We start from the raw sequence: 18,387 nt of genomic DNA on the forward strand, positions 1-18,387 counted from the left end.
CACGAGATATATAATATGAAGTAATGAAACTCTTTGAAAATTCTTTACTACTGAATAGTACTATGCTCTGGATTTAATAAAGTTTTCTATTGATTTTAGAGTAAAACATGAACAAAGATTCAACTCTAGCAAATTGGATCATTCTTTTTTTTAACAACTGATCAGTATTACCTGAAGAAAGATATCTCAGCAAAATATAAGGGTTCTTATAAATAAGGCCATATGAAATGTATAAAGTATAAAGGTGTCTAAAGAAGGCAAATTACTTAAATTCATTAGCCAAGATTTACTTTGTTAAATGAGAAAGTAAAAATTTGTACTATAAGTTGCCTTTTTAAATGTGTTTATAAGTGTGAACTCTTTGATTTCCCAATACTGGAAAGAAAAGGAGGCAGCATGCTAGTTAGTGTCTTTCTTTTATAGACAAAGAGATTAAATGAGGGCATGACCTACTCCTAAAAAAGCAGCAATTGGAAAAAGAGATACTAATTTGGAATCCTCAAGGACACTTTCTTTGGAGCTTAACTAAGAGAGTTTATAGACAAAATGACATTGTCTCAGTTAAATACAGCTTTTATTGTTTCTCCTTTGAGATTCTATCTGTTAGATTCTTAGTACAGTACTTGTTACATTATGAGACTATTTCTCTTCCAATTGCTCTGTAACATTTGGGGATTGACAATATTTACTACTTGGTTTTACTACATTTGTATCTATGTAATAATACCATATTGGATACCTATTGTTTGCCCAACATCCCATCTTTCTCTGAGAGCTGTTTCTCACATTTACCCCCTATGGTGGATTGAATTATTCAGTCTCATCCTTCCCTATCTGCTACATCCCACTCTGACTATAGCTTCACTTTGGCCAGAAAGTGTTTCCCTGGCCCTTATTGTCTAGCCATGGGATATACATTGACTGATGGCTTGTGGGTGGGGGTAGAAGTGTTAAGACGGTTCTGAGTCTAAACTTCAGAGGACTTCCACAAGCCCTGGCTAGCTTACTGTCCCCGGGGAGGTTGACCAATGTGTGGAATACCATGGTCACCACAGACTGAAGTAGAGCTGCACCAGCCAATCTGCACATCATAGAAATAATTGACAGTTGTTTTAAACCACTAGTTTGGGATGTTTGTTATACAGCATTAAAGTAATAATAGCTAGCTGATATACCTGTCACCCTACTCCATTCACTCCCCATCATATGGTTCCCACAGGACTTACCAAATTATTATAAGATCTGACTCCTTGTAATATCTTACAAGATCCTATCAAGAGTTGGTCCAGAGGCTGACTGGGCTACTTAGAGTTCTCAATGCTTTGAATTCGGAGGGAGAACATCAGGCACACTTTCTATGGCAGAAAGTCTAAGATGTAAACCTTGGGAGTTATCAGCCTATAGAGAAAGCATACTTGTAATGAGAAAGGAAATGAGTCAGGAGGCAGAGAGCGACACCTAGAGGCTGTTTAGAGTCTCTGGTTGCAGTTCTTGTTAAGGCTCTGCTGCTTCCTTACCCTTTCTTAGGTTCTCTGAACCAATAAATTCTCCTTTGTTTCACTAAGCTAATTTGGTTGGGTTTAATTACAATCAAATGAGTATCAGCACATAAACATTTTTGTTTTTCTTTATTGTGGTAAAAAAACATATAACATAAAATTTACCATCTTAACCATTTTTAAGTGTAGTACCTAACAAATTAGAGTGCAGTGGTGTTAAGGATGTGCACATTGTTCTAGATCTCTAGAACATTTTTGTCTTGTGAAACTGAAATGCTACATATATGGAACAATGATTCCTCTTTTCCATCTCCTCTCTATCCCTGCCACTACCATTCTACTTTTGGTTTCTATAAGCTTAACTACCTTAGATATCGCATATAAGTGGAATCATTCAGTATGTCTTTTTGGGACCAGCTTATTTCATTTAGAATAATGTCCTCAAAGTTCAATCAAGTTGTAACACCTGACAGAATTTCCTTCTTTTTAGGCTGAAAAATGCCCCCATTACGTGTATATACCACATTTTTCTTATTCATTGATCCATTGATGGACATTTAGATTGATTCTACCTATTGGCTATTGTGAATAATGCTGCGATGAACATAGGTATGCAAATATACACTTATTTTCTTAATGGAGTCAAGCTAATAATTATTTGTGCAATCTCTGCTTACCTACTTTGGAAGGAAAAAAGTTAAAGAAATAGGATGACAATAACAGTAGTCTGAGGACATGACCACCCACCAGTGAAACGTACTCCTGAGCTTTCCCACCCGAAGACCTTTGCTCATACTGTATCTTCTACCTGTCAATATCCAATTCTACCCATACTTTAGGGGCTATCTTAAATGCTGTGTCCTCTATGGTACTTCTAAAATGCAGCCAATGAAGAATCACTTTCTTTAGCACAAACCTTCATAAGGTGTTTCTGCCTCACTATGTCTCTTATCACATTTTACTTATCTCATTCTCCATTATTATGTTTAAATCTTTCTGAAGGAAAAGAGCAACTTATTTACATTATCTATATTTTCCAAATTATCCTTCCAAGTGATAATAGGCACTGAATAAATATTTGTGAAATTGAGTGGTTCCCCATCCAAACCCTGGAGTTAAAAACTAGATCCCTTTTTTTGTACGAGTAAACCCATATTTATTCTAATCTACCTACTTTATACTGGAAGTTCACATGTCAATCATTACCCATCATTTGACTGAAATTAAAACCCTAAGTTAGAATTTAATGAATGACTCAATCACCTGGTTTTTTAAAGGTCAAAATAGTTGTTGCCAAAAGGCCAACATGGTGAATGTCATCATCCCTATTAAGGTTAAGGTCTATTTTAGCTTCAAGATTCTTTAGCTTTCTTTGTGATATAGGCAGGTAATTATTTTCCCAATCATAAATAAATGAATTTTCTGGTAACCATCTTACAGATACTTGGTAGAAAATTTGCCTTGGTTTATTTTTCTTGATATCTTTGCATAGGAATATTCTGGGCACAGTCCTTTTCAATCTCTAGTTTATATCTACTTTCTTGGTAATCTCAGTCATGTTAGTGGCTTTAAGTTCCATCTATGTGCAGATGACACTCAAAATCTTATATCTTAATTGTCTCTCTCTCTGAATTTTAGACTGGTGTGACCAACTGCCCACTGACCATCTCTGTCTGGATGCAAAATGGGGACTCTAAGCTGATAATGTCCCAAAACAAATGCCTAATTCCCTTCCCCATTCCTCTGCAAAATATTTTCCTCTTCAAGTTTTACCTCACATCAATTAGTGGCTACTTTACCCAACCTTTCTAGTTGCTTTTTTCTCCCATACTTACAGCACTGTTTATTTTAATATTTGTTTCCTGTTCTATGTAACATACATAACTTAAAAACACACCCATACACATTTCCTACAAGCTGCACCTTCATAATGAAACCCATAAACATACAATGTCTACTTCCCATCCTGTGGTTGGGTCTTCTGTTACTGCTTTCTTTTCTTGTTTCTTGTTTCTTGGAGTCAAATCATCATCATTCTGCTACGTAAAACCCTCCAATGACTTCTCATCTCAATCATCAGAAGAGCCCAGAGCTCTTCTGGCTCTTATGCCTTATGTGGAGCCTTATGCTATGGCCCATCCCCCCTCACTGCAGTTATTTCTCTGACTTCATTTCCTTCTGTTTTCATCTCTCACTGTGGTCCCTCTTGCTTACCTTGCTCCTCCCACACTGGCCTCCTTCCTGGCCCTCAAAAGCACCCCAGAGCTTCTTTTTTCTCCCCCCTCCCCTGTCCCCAACTGTTCTTTCTGCCTGAATCACACTTCTTCAAATTACCTCTGTAGCAACTCCCTCATTTCTACTAGATCTTTGCTCAAATGATACATTCCAGCAAGATCTTTGAGCACATTGACCTCTGTTTGCCTTTCCTACTTAAATTTCACCAAACGTTATCATCATCTAAAACTATACTTTTCTTATTTATTTTACTTGTTACTTGTCTCCTTACACTTGAATATAAGTAAACTCCATGAGGACTAGATTTTCTTTTCTGTTTTGTTTACCGCTTTATTTTCAGTAGAATAGTTACTGGAACATAGGAAAAAATAAATATCTCTTAAACAAATGAATGTAAGGTCAGAACAAATATGTTTAGAACAAAATGATAAAGAATCATTTTTCTTTCCCTTGAATTATACCTATCAATGCATATAGAAGGCAAGAATGATTCCACAGTATATTTTACATTGCTTAATAAAAAACACTATCATTCAGTTATTTTAAAGTATATCTATGGGTAGAATGGCAGAGAAAATATGCTAGCCAAAGTATAGCAGTTTTAAAAAAAGTTTTTTTGGTTCTCTAAAAAAATTCAGTTTGCTATAGGGGATACACATAACAAGTTTCTTTAATGCAGTGTTTATATTTCTGGTGATAAATGAGTAATTTTAGAGTGTACACAGATAACCATTTACACTTAATATCAATGTGTTTATTTTAATATGTATTAGAAAAAATAAAACCAGAATATCAGAACTGTGATTTTTCTGGACATTACTTTTTTGGATAAGGCTAAAGCAAGTAGAAGTGTGGTAATCTAAATACTACATGAATCACAGAAGGGGGCTTCAGGTCTGCCCATGATTGCTGTAAATCTCCATGACTGAATTTTCTCCTGGAACTGTTCATGGAATGTATAACCTCAATGATGTTGTTCACTAGTATGTTTTATTACATACTGAATTTTCAAGCCCATTCTTGAATTCTTCTTAGCACTAAATTGAAATGTTACTTTAATCCATCTATGTCATTGTGAATGGCAAGATTTCATTCTTTTTGGTTGCTGAGTAATATTCCATTGTGTGTGTGTGTGTGTGTGTGTGTGTGTACACACACACATCTTTATCCATTCATTAGTTGATGGAAATTTGGGATCTTCCCATAATTTAGCTATTATTGATGATGATGCTACAAACATTGGGTGCATGTGCCCCTTCAAATCAGTATTTTTGTATGCTTTGGGTAAATACCTAGTAGTGCAATTGCTGGGTTGTAAGGTAGTTCTATGTGTGGAATTTAAGAAACAAAACAGATGAACATATGGGAAGGAAAAAAAAGAGAGGGAAACAAACCCTAAGGGACTCTTAACTATAGAGAACAAATTGAGGGCTGGTGGAGGGAAGAGAGTGGGGGATGGGCTAGATGAGTGATGGGTATTAAGGAGAGCACTTATTTTGATGAGCACTGAGTATTATATGTAAGTGATGAATCACTAAATTCTACACCTGAAACCAATATTACAATATATTTTAACTAACTAGAATTTAAATAAAAACTTGAAAAAGAAAAAAAAATGAAATGTCACTTTGAGAAGCTGATAACTGGAGCATTAAAGTGGTTGCCCTGAAAGCATAATCTAGTTACTGTTTGGATGCACCAGCAAAGCAAACAAACACAAAAAACCTTGAGCACCTACTTGCAAACTGAAGATAAGTATTTAAATGATGCTTTTCAAATGTTAACAGTATCATCCAAAGTCCTCTTAAGTGTCAGATTTTTCCTTTCAGGGAGATGAACAGAGGCAATGAAACCACTGAAAATCCTTAGATTTCATGTAGCTGGGTCCTCACTCTTTCATTTGAGTTGACAGGACTCTAAATCTTACTGGAGGAAACTAAATTTCAAAACTGTTTTCATGAATGGATTTGAACATTAAAATATCTTATCAATATCTTTGCTAATTTGAATAGCCTAAAGTCATCCTTACAATGCAAGGCCTCCATTAGAAATATGGAAAGGCTGGGGCACCTGAGTGGCTCAGTCGGTTGAACGTCCGAATTCGGCTCAGGTCATGATCTCACAGTTCGTGAGTGTGAGTCCCGCGTCGGGCTCTGTGCTGACAGCTTAGAGCCTGGAGCCTGCTTCTGATGCTGTGTCTCCCTTTCTCTGCCCCTTCGCCACTCATACTCTGTCTCCCTCTGTCTCTCAAAGATGCATAAACGTTAAAAAAAAAAAAAAGAATTATATGCAAAGGCCAAGTGAAGGAGGGGTGTGCTTCTGCAAAACAGAGTGATGAATGTGTGCCTTGATCATGCTCAGTTCCATTGTTCTCTATCTGAAAAACTCTAAAAATATCTTGAACATCATGAAAGAATACATAAATATTTTTCCCACCAATGGACAGTGGTGAACGGATAAGGAAAACTTTTTTTCTTCTAATAATATGTTTTTTAAAATGATATAAATTTTCCATCAAAGCCAACATTAATAATAATAATAATTAATGATAGTAAGTTTCATTGTTAATAATTATTATTATAGCAACAAGCACCTATATTAAGAAAAAGAACAGATCACAAGTAAACAACCTAACTTTACATTTCAAGAAACTATAAAGAGAAGAACAAACTAAACACAAAGTTAGCAGAAGGAAAGAAATAACAAAGATCAAAGCAGAAGTAAATGAAGCAGAGACCAGAAAAACAATATAAAAGATCAAAAGTGAAACAAAGATCTGATTTTTAAAAAGATAAACAAAAATGGCAAACCTTTATCTAGACAAAAAAGAAATGCAAATAAATGAAATCAGAAATGAAAGAGGAAACATTTTAACTGATACTGCAGAAATACAAAGGATCATGAAATTCTACTATGAACAGTTATATGCCAACAAATTAAATAATCTAGAAAAAACAGATAAGTTCCTAGAAACATACAACCTACCAGGGCTAAATCATGAAGAAATAGAAAATATGAATGACCTATAAGTAACAAGGAGGTTGAATCAGTAATCTAAAATCTTCTAACCAAGGGAAGTCCAGGACAAGATTGCTTCACTTGTGAATTCTACCAAACCTCTAAAGAATTAATGCTGATCTTTCTCAAACTCTTCCAAAAAAAGTGGAAAAAATTCATTTTATGAAGGCAGCATTATCATGATAACAAAGCCAGACAAGGACACAAGAAAAGAAAATTACAGGCCAATATCCCTAATGAACAGAGATGTACAAATCCTCAACAAAAAGCTAGCAAACTGAATTAAACTGCACATTAAAAAAATCATACACCATAATCAAGTGGGGCTTGTCCTTGGAATGCAAAAATGGTTCAACACACACAAATTAATAAATGTGATACAGAATGAAGAATAAAAATCATATAATCATCTCAATATATGTAGAAAAAGCATTTGACAAAATTCAACATTCTTTCATGATAAAAACTCTCAACAAATTAGGTACAGAATAAATGTATCTCAACATAATAAAATCCACATGTAACAATCCCACAGGTAATATCATTTTCAACAATGAAAAGCTTTTCCTCTAAGATCGGGAACAAGACAAGGATGCCCATTCTTGTCACTTCTATTCAACAAGTCAGATCAATTAGGCAAGAAAAAGAAATCAAAGGTATCCACAGTGGAAAAGAAGAAGTAAAGTTGTCTCTGCAGATGACATGATATTATATATAGAAAACCTTAAAAGTGCCACCAAAACATAATTAGAACTAACAAATTCAGTACATGTTTAGGGTACAAAATCAATATATAAAAATCAGTTGCATTTTATGTAGTAAAGTATCTAAAAGAGAAATTAAGGAAGATAATTCCATTTATAATAACATCAAAGACAATAAAATACTTAGAATGAATTTAACCAAGAAGGTGAAAGATCTAGAATTTAGATCTTAGGAATGAATTTAACCAAGAAGGTGAAAACTAGAAGACACTGATAAAAGAAATTGAAGAAGTTTCAAATAAATGGAAAGATATCCTGTGTTCTTGGCTTAGAAGAATTAATATTGCGAAAATGTCCATACCGCCTGAAGCAATTTACAGAATCAGTGCAATCCCTATCAAACTTCCAATGGCATTTTTCACAGAAATAGAAAAAACAATCATAAACTTTTTATGGGACCACAGAGGACCACATAGGCAAAACAATCTTGAGAAAGAACAAAGCTGAGGTCATCACACTTCCTGATTTCAAACTATATTATAAAGTTATAGTAATCAAAACTATATGGTACAGGCATAAAAATAGATATACAGATCAATGGAACAGAATAAAGAGCCGAGAAATAAACCCACGCACATATTAATCTTTGACAAAGGTGCCAAGAACACACAATGGGAAAAGAATAGTCTCTAACAAATGGTGCTGGGGAAACTGGATATCTACATGCAAAAGAATGAAATTGGACCCCTATCTTGCACATTCACAAAAACTAACTTGAAATGAATTAAAGACTTAAATTTAAGACCCCAAACTCTAAAATTCCTGAAAGAAAACAGGGAAACAGCTCCTCGACCTTGATTTTGGCAAAGATTTTTTGGATATAATACCAAAGTGCAAGCAACAAAAGCAAAAGTAAGCAAGTGGGGCTATATCAAACTGTGCAGAAAAGCTTCTGCACAGCAAAGAAAACAATCAACAAATGGAAAGGCAACCTATAGAATGGGAGAAAATATTTGCAAACCATATACTTGATAAGACTTAGTATCTAAAATATATAAGGAACTCCTACAACTCAATAGCAGAAAAACAAATAATCTGATTAAAAATTGGAGGAACTGAATAGATATTCTTCCAGAAAAGATATACAAATGGGTAGCAGGTACATGAAAAGGCACTCAACATCACTAATCATCAAGGAAATGCAACTCAAACCCAAAATGAGATATCACCTCACACCTATTAGAAAGCCTTTTATAAAAAGACAACAGATAACAAATGTTGACAAGGATCTGGAGAAAAGGGATCCCTTATATACCATTAGTGGGAATGTAAAATAGGGCAGTCATTATGGAAAACATTATGAAGTATCCTCAAAAATTAAAAATTGAACTACAACATAATCCAGCAATCCTACTCCTGGGTATATATCCAGAGGAAATCACTATCTTGGAAAGATACTTACACATCCATGTTTATTGCAGCATTATATACAATAGGTAAGATATGGAAACAAGCTAAGTGTCTGACAAGGTGAATAAAGAAGATATGATGCATACGTGTGCACCCACACACACACTGGAATATTATTCAGCAATGAGAAAGAAGGAAATTCTGTCCTTTGCCACGTGGATGAATCTAGAGAACATTATGCTAAATGAAATAAGCCAGAAAAAGAAAGACTAATACTGTATTGTATCATTTATGTGGGGAATCCAAAAAGTAGTCAAACTCATAGAAACAGAGAGTAAAATGGTAGTTGCCAAGGACTGTGGGGTGGAGGAAATGGGGAGATATTAGTTAAAGGGTGCAAACTTTTAGTTATAAGATGAACAAGTTCTGAGGATTTAATGTACAGCATGGTGATTCAAGTTAATAATAATGTACTATACACTTGAAATTTGCTAAGAGGGTAGATCTGAAGTGTTCTCACCAAAAAAAAAAAAAAAAGTAACTATGTGAGGTTATGGATGTGTTAACTTGATTTGGGTAATCATTTAATACATACACACACACACACATATATATATATACACAAATCATCATGTTATACACCTGAAATATATATAATTTTGTCAATTTTACTTCAATTTAAAAAATTATTATTATTATTATTATTATTATTGCATTTTTCATTGGTCTTCTTTTCTTTGAATCATTAAGGGCTTAAGGTCCAAGTCTTAAGGTATAGAAGAATTGATTTTTCCTCTATGGGAAGAAAAACCGTCCTCATTCCTGCCCCTTATAGTTAAATTTGCATAAATTAAATACGTACATCAGCAGACATATCAATAATTCCCTCCAACTGTCTCATATTTCAGAGTTGACTAGGAAGGAAACTCCCCTTTATATCCCTTCATTTAAACTTTTCCTTGTCCTTATTGTGTTTAGTATTTTTTCAATGTTTTAAAATTATCATATATAATATACTCACCCTAAAAACAGGGAGTTACAGAAAAGCAAAAGGAAGAAAAAAAAAACTTGATAATTTGATAATCAAAAAAACCACTATTGAGATTTTGATGTATTTTTTCCATCATGGTTTTGATTGGCTTGTATAGTTGAGCTCTAGTGCAGTGATCTTCCAAATATTTTCCTTAAATACTCTTAAAAGAAGCTTTTAAAATTATGCACCCACTTGTATATTTTTAATTAACATCTAAAATGTTAAACATAAGTCTAAGTAAGTTTATTTCTTTTTAAATAAACAATAGAAATTATTAAACATTTTAGATGGTGAAGTAAGTTCAACTAAGCTGTAATAGGAACAAATATGCCATGAACTACCTTATGGAATAAAGTACATTAAGTCTGAACAAAATCAAGTAAAACTTTAACCATGAGTTTTATCCAATGTGTCTAGAAAAAATATGACAGTCCATCAAAAATTTCATTTACATTCAAGAAAATAACTGTAAGTCCTCCATATTGCTTCTGATGTCTGGTAGTCAGACTATTCCAAAAGAGATCCAAATATCCCCAAATTGGCTAAAATTCAGAGTATCTCAACATGAGCTGAAATACAAGTATTTTGGTAAGCTTCACAGGCAAAGGCTAGAGAAGCCTTAAGTATTTAAAGCCCCTGACTAATTATCCATAGAGGTCTCCCTGAAACCAGTATTTACATTTATCTGTTTGTTTGGTTCACTGCAGCTATTTATACCCAGGGTAATTCAGCATGCTGAGATTTGGCATGGAGGGATACCATTCTTTATGAAATGAGAGGATGACTACTGTGAACCCAGGCTCATTCTCAGAGGAATCAAATTTAGGAAAGGGTACGTAATGGAAATTGAGACTCTGGAAATTGACCCCCTTAAAAGTATATATGCAATCTAAAAGCTTGAGATGTGCACTGAAAGTTTTAAAATCATCTCCACTTCTTAGCATTCTTAAGTCTCTAACACACTCATAAGGAAGTAAGGTAAAGATGACCTTTAATGCACACCTCACAGGAAATAGCAATGATTCAGCCTGTAGCACCCATTCCTCCAACACAGCTCAATGTGCTATCAGGTGCTTGATGCTGAGAAGAATCAGGCAGCTGCAGGTAGGTACCATCCTCTGGATGAGTCATAAGATTTATGGTATTCATTTCTCTTCAAAGAGTCTACATATCTCTTTATGAATAATGGGGTTATTAATTCAGTGGTTGAGAAAATTAATAAAATGACACCTCATTTATCTGGCATATGTGAATAATGAGCTCTTCCAGGTAAGACTATCCTCAAGATAATTAAAACATAACTTCAAGGTCTTGAAGTTAGAAAAATAAGTTCGATATTTTTTATTACAAGCTTTCTGAAATGAATAACATTTTCTGTTACCTTCTTAAAGACTGTAGAACTAAAATTGTACTTTTGATAATTACTCAGACTTGTGAGTGTTGAAAAGTAGGGCAGGCTGAGACAGTGAGGTGGACCCCACTGGTGGAGCAAAGTGGATGTGGTATGGTACACTTCCATTGGAGGATGATGGGGCAGCAGGAGAGGCAGTTGAAAGAGTTATGCTGATACCATAAAATCAAGTTCAGAGGCAAAGGTGCGGGATCAAACTTGAGGGACCAGGCAAGAAATTGAGCCCGAGTCCTTGACTCACATCAGGTAAACTTTATCCTACAGGAGCTGGCGTTCAGGCCTGAAGCTTGCAAAAATTTATTCTTTTGCATTTTAATTTTTAAATTCAGTCTTCTTTCCCACTTAAGGATCCTTGAAAGCTATTAACATCTTCTCCGTAGCCATAACCTCAAGTACAGTGTATGCTGGTACCTAGAAGACACCCAAGAATATGCAGCCTCTTCATTGGGCCGATAACAACAGAAAGACAGGATGTCACAATAAATTAGCAAAATAAGTCTTCACTTCATATAGTCTACAGTGTACTGGAAAGTACAGAAGAGTTCTTTATCCTAGGATCAAGCTCCTTAATATAGTATATACAGAAATACCTTCAGGCCATGAAGGGTGGCTCACTGCATATGACCATCTGCAATCACAGTGGGCTTTTCTGCTCTCATCCTCAATTTCCGGGCACCCATCCATGCAGCTGCCTCTCTCTTGGTTCTTTAAAGAAGAAATTGGGAGGAGGAAGCCACTTCCCTAGTCAAACATCTGTTAAACAATTAGACTTTTATTCTACAAAGAATTGGGGAGTTATTTCAAAGCTGTGGTTTGCTTTAGGAAAAACAAAAAAAGCCATCCTCTCTTGCCCCTTTATGTGTTGCTTTTCTAAAGGCCCTCTTCTGTCATTTTGGTTCCATTTGTGCCTACCCAGGAAGGAGGGTGGATATATGTCTTGTCCCAGTCTGGGAGTGAGAAGGGATCCTTTTCACCCTTTACCTATTGTAGTACAGTAAGCCCTCTCAAATGGGGGCACTTATTTTACACCCAGGTGTAGAGAGGACTGGGCTGTACCACTGCATCCTACATACCAAGAATTGGGTAGATATGTACAAAGCATCTTCCCCTGAGCATACTCATATATCAGGGGACATGCTCTGGCTCTTATGGGCTGCTTCAAAAACCATCTCATCCAACCACCCACCATTTTCCACACCTTTCCATAATATTGATTTATTCCTTTAGTACAGAAGTGCTAGATCACCATACAACATCTTAGGCCTCCCAAATCAAGTCTACCTAATGGGATTTGCATATTTAGTCATACCTCCAACGGAATGTCTCAGGAGCTTTACACACTGTAATATTCAGTCACTCACCCCTACTAAAGCTACCACAAAGAAATGCAGTCATCTAAGGAAAAACAGTGTACCCTCTATGCAAGCACAAACTCAGGACAAGTTTCCTACTCCTTTTCTCTAACCAGATTACCAGCCCTAAACCAGGCCTATTCAAATCGCTGGGGCTGCTATATCACTTCCCCATATACAGGCGGTAGGTTTTCCATCTCTATTCAGAGTCAAGAGTCACTATGTTCCCATTTCAGGGGTCAACAGTTTACTCCTTGTTCTGCTCACTCCCACCCACATATGGTATCTGGGTCCTGAGGCAAGATAGAGCCCTCTAGCCTGCTCCCCAATGGGTAGACCAGTGTTGTAGGCAATAGCAATTCCCGGTCTTGACCCAGCTATACATCTTAAACTGGGAGATCCTAACTAATCTACTTTGAGGAGTTCCTTCTAGTAGCTAGTTCCTTCTAGTTAGTTTATGACAATGTGTGTTGCCTATGGACAGGGAAAATGGAGATATTTTCAATCCACAACAGGCAGGTAAATTTACAGAAAGGCACAATTATGTAAGCACTATAGTTCTAACCGTTTCCTTCTGTTCTACCTTTAAGTTCCCTAGGGAGAATTTTTTTTTAAGTTGGAAAAAAATCTAAAATGCTGCATTATGATGTATTTGCCTTGATGATGTGCTAACTCACAATATACTTACTAATTTAATATGGTATGTTTTCAGGATATGCATTTTATACTCAATCACTCTTTTCATTCCCTTCAGCCAACAAACGTTCCAAACTTTTACCAAATACCAGAGAAAACTTAAAATATGTGACTTTTAGGAAACAAACCAAGTTTATTACTTATATACCTATAAGATAGTGATAATATATCTTCCAAAATGGAATAATTTTGAAAATAAAATGGAATGTTATATATAATTACCCTGGGACAAGTGTAAATTAGACTGTCCTGGTATACCCAAATAGCAACCCTGCCTGTAGAGAAAAAGCCAAGGCAATGGTCTTCATGCTTTCTGATTAGCAAATGAAGTCAAACCACTTACATATGGGATTTTATACAGTTGATCTTCATCGTTCCCTGATTCCAAATTTGGGAATTCATTTGCCAACTAAAATTTACTTGTAACCCCGAAATCAATACTTGCAGCATTGTCAGTAATTTGCAGACATGTGCAGAGTGGTGAAAAATTTGAGTCACCCAATGTACAAGTCCTTAGCTAAGAAACTTGTTTCCAATCTCATACTATAAACAAGTGTCCTTTTGGAGATCTGTTTAGTGCCACCTTTTTTCCCATTTTGTACTTTCCGTTTGCGATTTCACTGTTTAAAATGGCTCCCAATTTTAAACACTGTCTGGTGTTTCTGAGCACAAGAAGGTTGCAATGTATATTACAAAGAAACTCCATGTGTTGGTGAGCTTTGTTCAGGCATGAGTTATGATGTTATTGGCCCTGAGTTCAGTGTTAATGAATCAGCAATATAGATTAAGTAAGGTGTCTTTAAAGGGAAACATACATACAATAAGATTATGTATTAATCTGTTGATGAAAATGTAAGCCGGGAAAAACAAATGGAACATTAAAATAATTAATTGGGGAGCACCCAGGCAGCTCAGTCAGTTGAGGGTCCAACTCTTGATTTCAGCTCAGGTCATGACCCCAGGGTCATGGGATTGAGCACCACGTTGGGCTTCCTGCTAAGCGTGTAGCCTGCTTGAGATTCTTTCTCTCTCTCTCTCTCTCTCTCACCCCCCCCAACTTATTCTCTCTCTCACTCTCTGAAATAAAAAGAAAAATATTTTTAAAAAAGAAAATAAAATAATTAATGAATCAGACTTAATCAAAATTAAAAGTTTCTGTTCTCAAATGACATTGGTAAGAAAATGAAAAGGTAAGAGACAGACCAGGACAAAATATTTGTACAATGTATATGTGATAAAGGACTGGTTTCCAAACATATAAAGAACTCTCAAAACTCAATAATAAGAAAAACAACAAACTAATGAAATGGATAAAAGATGTGACTGGACTGTTCACCAAAGAAGAGGCACCACCACCAACCCCCATTTTAAACAATAAATAAATCTTAATTTGCACAGAGCTCCCCATCAGTAGCATCTTCACTGTCCAAATTCCTGAAAGATTAGCCAATATCCTCTTTTTTATTTTTTATTCTAACTCATTTTAGTCTCCTTTCTACCTCCATTTCTTCTCTAAAACTCTTCTCAGGGAAGACTGACTATTGTCAAATCCAACATTTCCTTTTAGTTCTTATCATATTTAATCTCTGACCATTGGACACTGGCCACACACTCCTTGTATCTCTTCTTCTTGTCCTTTGGTCAAGATTTCTTGGTTCTGTCCACCTGTTCCCTTCCCTTACGATTCTAGATGTGCTAAGTTTTCTTATTCTAATCTCAGTTTTAAAACTGCTGACAAGCTGAAATCTTCCAAATTTAGATCTTTAGCTCAAACTTCTCTCCCAAGTTTACCAGTGTCTACAATGGCCTCTAGACAGTTTTCTCTGAATATGTTGTAAGCTCCCCCAAATCAACATGACCAGAATCAAACTCATCACTTCCCTATCACTCCTTTTGTGTGCTCAGTTAATGCCCTTATCTACTGGGTCAGCAAAAATCACCACGAGAGTCATTCTTCATGCTCCTGATTTCTTAGCTCCCAACAAGTGTTGTTTACTGCACAACTGCAGGGGTCGCCATTTTGTCCAATCTGCCTCCACATAGCTCCCAATGCTGTTTCTTCCTCTGAGTTCTTGCTGCCATTGCTTTGCTTTGTGCCCTCACCAGCTTCTGATTTTCAATAACTTAAATGGGCTCTTTATCTTCATTCAATGCTCCACACAATAATTAGAATTACCTTTTTTTTACATTTTTTTTAACGTTTATTTTTTGAGAGACAGAGATGGAGCATGAGCTGGGAGGGGCAGAGAGACAGGGAGTCACAGAATCTGAAGAAGGCTCCAGGCTCTGAGCTGTCAGCAGAGAGCCTGTCACGGGGCTCTAACTCACAAACCACAAGATTAATACCTGAGCTGAAGTGGGACACTTAACCTACTGAGCCACCCAGGCGCCCCTAGAATTATCTCTTTAAAATCCAATCTGATTATGTTATTTCTCTGCTTACCAATCTTTGCTATCTCTGACTGACTTCAAGACAAAGGTTAAACCAGCAGGAATACAAAACCCAGTAATCACATTCTGCCACTGGCCTTAATTTTCTAGCTCAAATCCTATTCCCTTCAACTAGCTTGTCCCAAAACATCTTTATTACTTGCACATTCTGTTCTCATATGTGAAATGTTTTCCCACACCCTTTCCTTCACAGCTTGGCAAATTGTTCCTAATCATTGACATCCAGTTGACAGTCCTTTCTTTTGTGTGGTCTTCAAAGATACTCATTCTTATATTCCAATAATTCTCAACCCTGACTGCTCATTATAATCACTAATCACATGGAGGGGAGGTGTAAAAATATTGATGCCCAGCCTTCACCCACAAACATTCTAATCTTCACTGTCTAAAATAAATCTGAGCATAGAAATGTTTTGAATGTTTCCCCAGAGTATTATATTATGCTAGGTACCAAAGATATAAAAATTTAAAAGGCAGGATGGAGTTTCTGGCTTCAAGAAGTTCATTGAAACAAGTAACTTAACTGTCATTTACAATAAAAAGGAATACACAGAGTGAAAAGATACTCAAGTAGAAGCAACCAAGGACATGGGAGGAAAAAGCACGCCATGAAAAGCCCTTGGTGAGGACTTCTATAAATGTACCAAATATTTGGTAATTTTTTATTTGCCTGTAGAATCCTGTGATAGTTCAAAACAACTGATCTACCATTTAATCACTTTAAACAATACAACAAAAGAGCTGTTCAGTAATTAATCACCATCATATCCTTAATACCCAAAACAATGGCTGACACGTATTAGATACCCAAAAATGTTTGTTAAATAAATGAATGGTCAATGGTAGCATTTAAACTTTCTTAAGAAACTGGTTTATAATAAATATCAATGTTAATTGCAAATTAAAGCTAAACATCGTATTTTTGGTGTCAAAGATTCTGACAGATAGAACCTGTATAGGGGTTCTACTTCTTGGATGAGACAGATCATTTTAAATTAAGCTGAGAAAAAAAAGTACTGACAAAGCAGTTCACTTTCAGTAATCTGGGTTTTCCCAAATAGTGACATTAGAGCCAGTCATTTTGAATTGGACAGTTTGAGTTCAAGAGTCTGAAATGTAGGTCAGGGCTTTGCTGACATTTCCATTTGCCTCATTGCTGAAAATCTGAAGTGATTCTTGACAGACAGTGGGGAAAGAGGACATGATGCAGGCAACAAGGTAGCAGCCTGGCTCTGAAGTGGAATTATGTGCTTCAAACAAGTTGAAAGGTAAACAAACCATGATCATCCAAATGCTTAAAAACAGCTACATTTTCTATGGAAATACATGGCACAGGTTGTTTTTCTCTTTCTTTCCTTTAAAAAAATTTTTAATGTTTATTTATTTTTTAGAGAGAGAGAGAGAAAGAGAGAGAGAGAGAGAGAACGGGCTGGAGAGGGGCAGAGAGAAAGGGAGACATAGAATCTGAAGCAGACTCCAGGTTCTGAGCTATCAGCACCAGAGCCCTACGTGGGGCTCCAACCCACGAACTGAGAGATCATGAACTGAGCTGAAGTCGGACGCTAACCAACTGAGCCACTTAGGTGACCCTCTTTCTTTCTTTTTTAATGTTTACTTATTTTTGAGAGAAAGAGAGCACACACGAGAACACAAATTGGGGAGAAGCAGAAAGAGAGGGAGAAAGAGAATCCCCAAGCAGGCTCCTTGTTGTCAGCAAAGAACTGATGTGGGGCTCAATCCTAGATCATGACTTGAGCTGAAAGCAAGAGTCAGATACTTAACTGATTGAGCCACCCAGGGGCTCCGGTTGTTTTTTCTTGTAAGTTCTTGCGATATTTTATAGAGTGGTTACAGATGAAAGTTTATACTAAAATGTTGTCTGATACTATATCACTTTAAACAATTATTGTTGTATATATTCTATTGGGGTGAGTAGTTAACTTCTAACCAGGAACATTTTAGATTTTGTTTTGCTTATTATTTATAAAGAGAAGACCTCATATTGCTAGCAAATTATGAAAGGTGTTCCTATATTCATGGGGGTCATGGGGACCCCAGGTTTTAAGAATGTTATCAGATATTTTATGCTGTATGATGAGTCATGATTTTGTTTTGCTGTCTTATATGAAAGGCTCAGGTTTTATTAAACATAAAAATAACTGAATAATGTTGGTTATTAAATAATAATGTAAAGTAACATTTAAATAAAAATGTAAGTAACTGAGTAAATAATGCAACTAGTCATAAACTAATGGTAATATTGTTTGGAATTTATATAATGTGTGTCTTTTGAGCTGTCTACAGAGGAAAGGAATTTTATATAAATTTAATTGGTGATAGCACATATACCTTTGTCTCACTTCATCTTTCTTCATTTTGAATGCCTTTTTCTGGAACTTCTGAACTTTTTGGCTTTTCCTAAGTTTAACTCATCAAAGACTGATATTTCTGGAACTTCTAAGGCATAGAAATCTGGCCAGGAGTGAGAGCAGAGATTTCTTATGAGAGATACTAGATTAGAAGAAAGTGTATTTTATTAAGGGTCAAAATGTCCTAGTAAGGTAAATCATAGTGACTT

General features: G+C 35.7%; 1 protein-coding gene across 1 annotated transcript in view; it reads left to right on the forward strand.

Annotated features, from left to right (window-relative positions):
- The first annotated feature begins 16,996 nt into the window (after positions 1–16,996).
- Positions 16,997–18,387, forward strand: part of IL23R (interleukin 23 receptor) — a 58,451-nt gene continuing 57,060 nt past the window's right edge. Inside the window, exon 1 of the mRNA XM_015083378.3 lies at positions 16,997–17,077. The gene's annotated coding sequence lies outside the window, so the exon portion shown is untranslated. The remainder of the gene's footprint in view (positions 17,078–18,387) is intronic.

Source organism: Acinonyx jubatus, chromosome C1 (genome assembly GCF_027475565.1).
Source record: "Acinonyx jubatus isolate Ajub_Pintada_27869175 chromosome C1, VMU_Ajub_asm_v1.0, whole genome shotgun sequence".
Lineage (NCBI taxonomy): Eukaryota > Metazoa > Chordata > Mammalia > Carnivora > Felidae > Acinonyx > Acinonyx jubatus.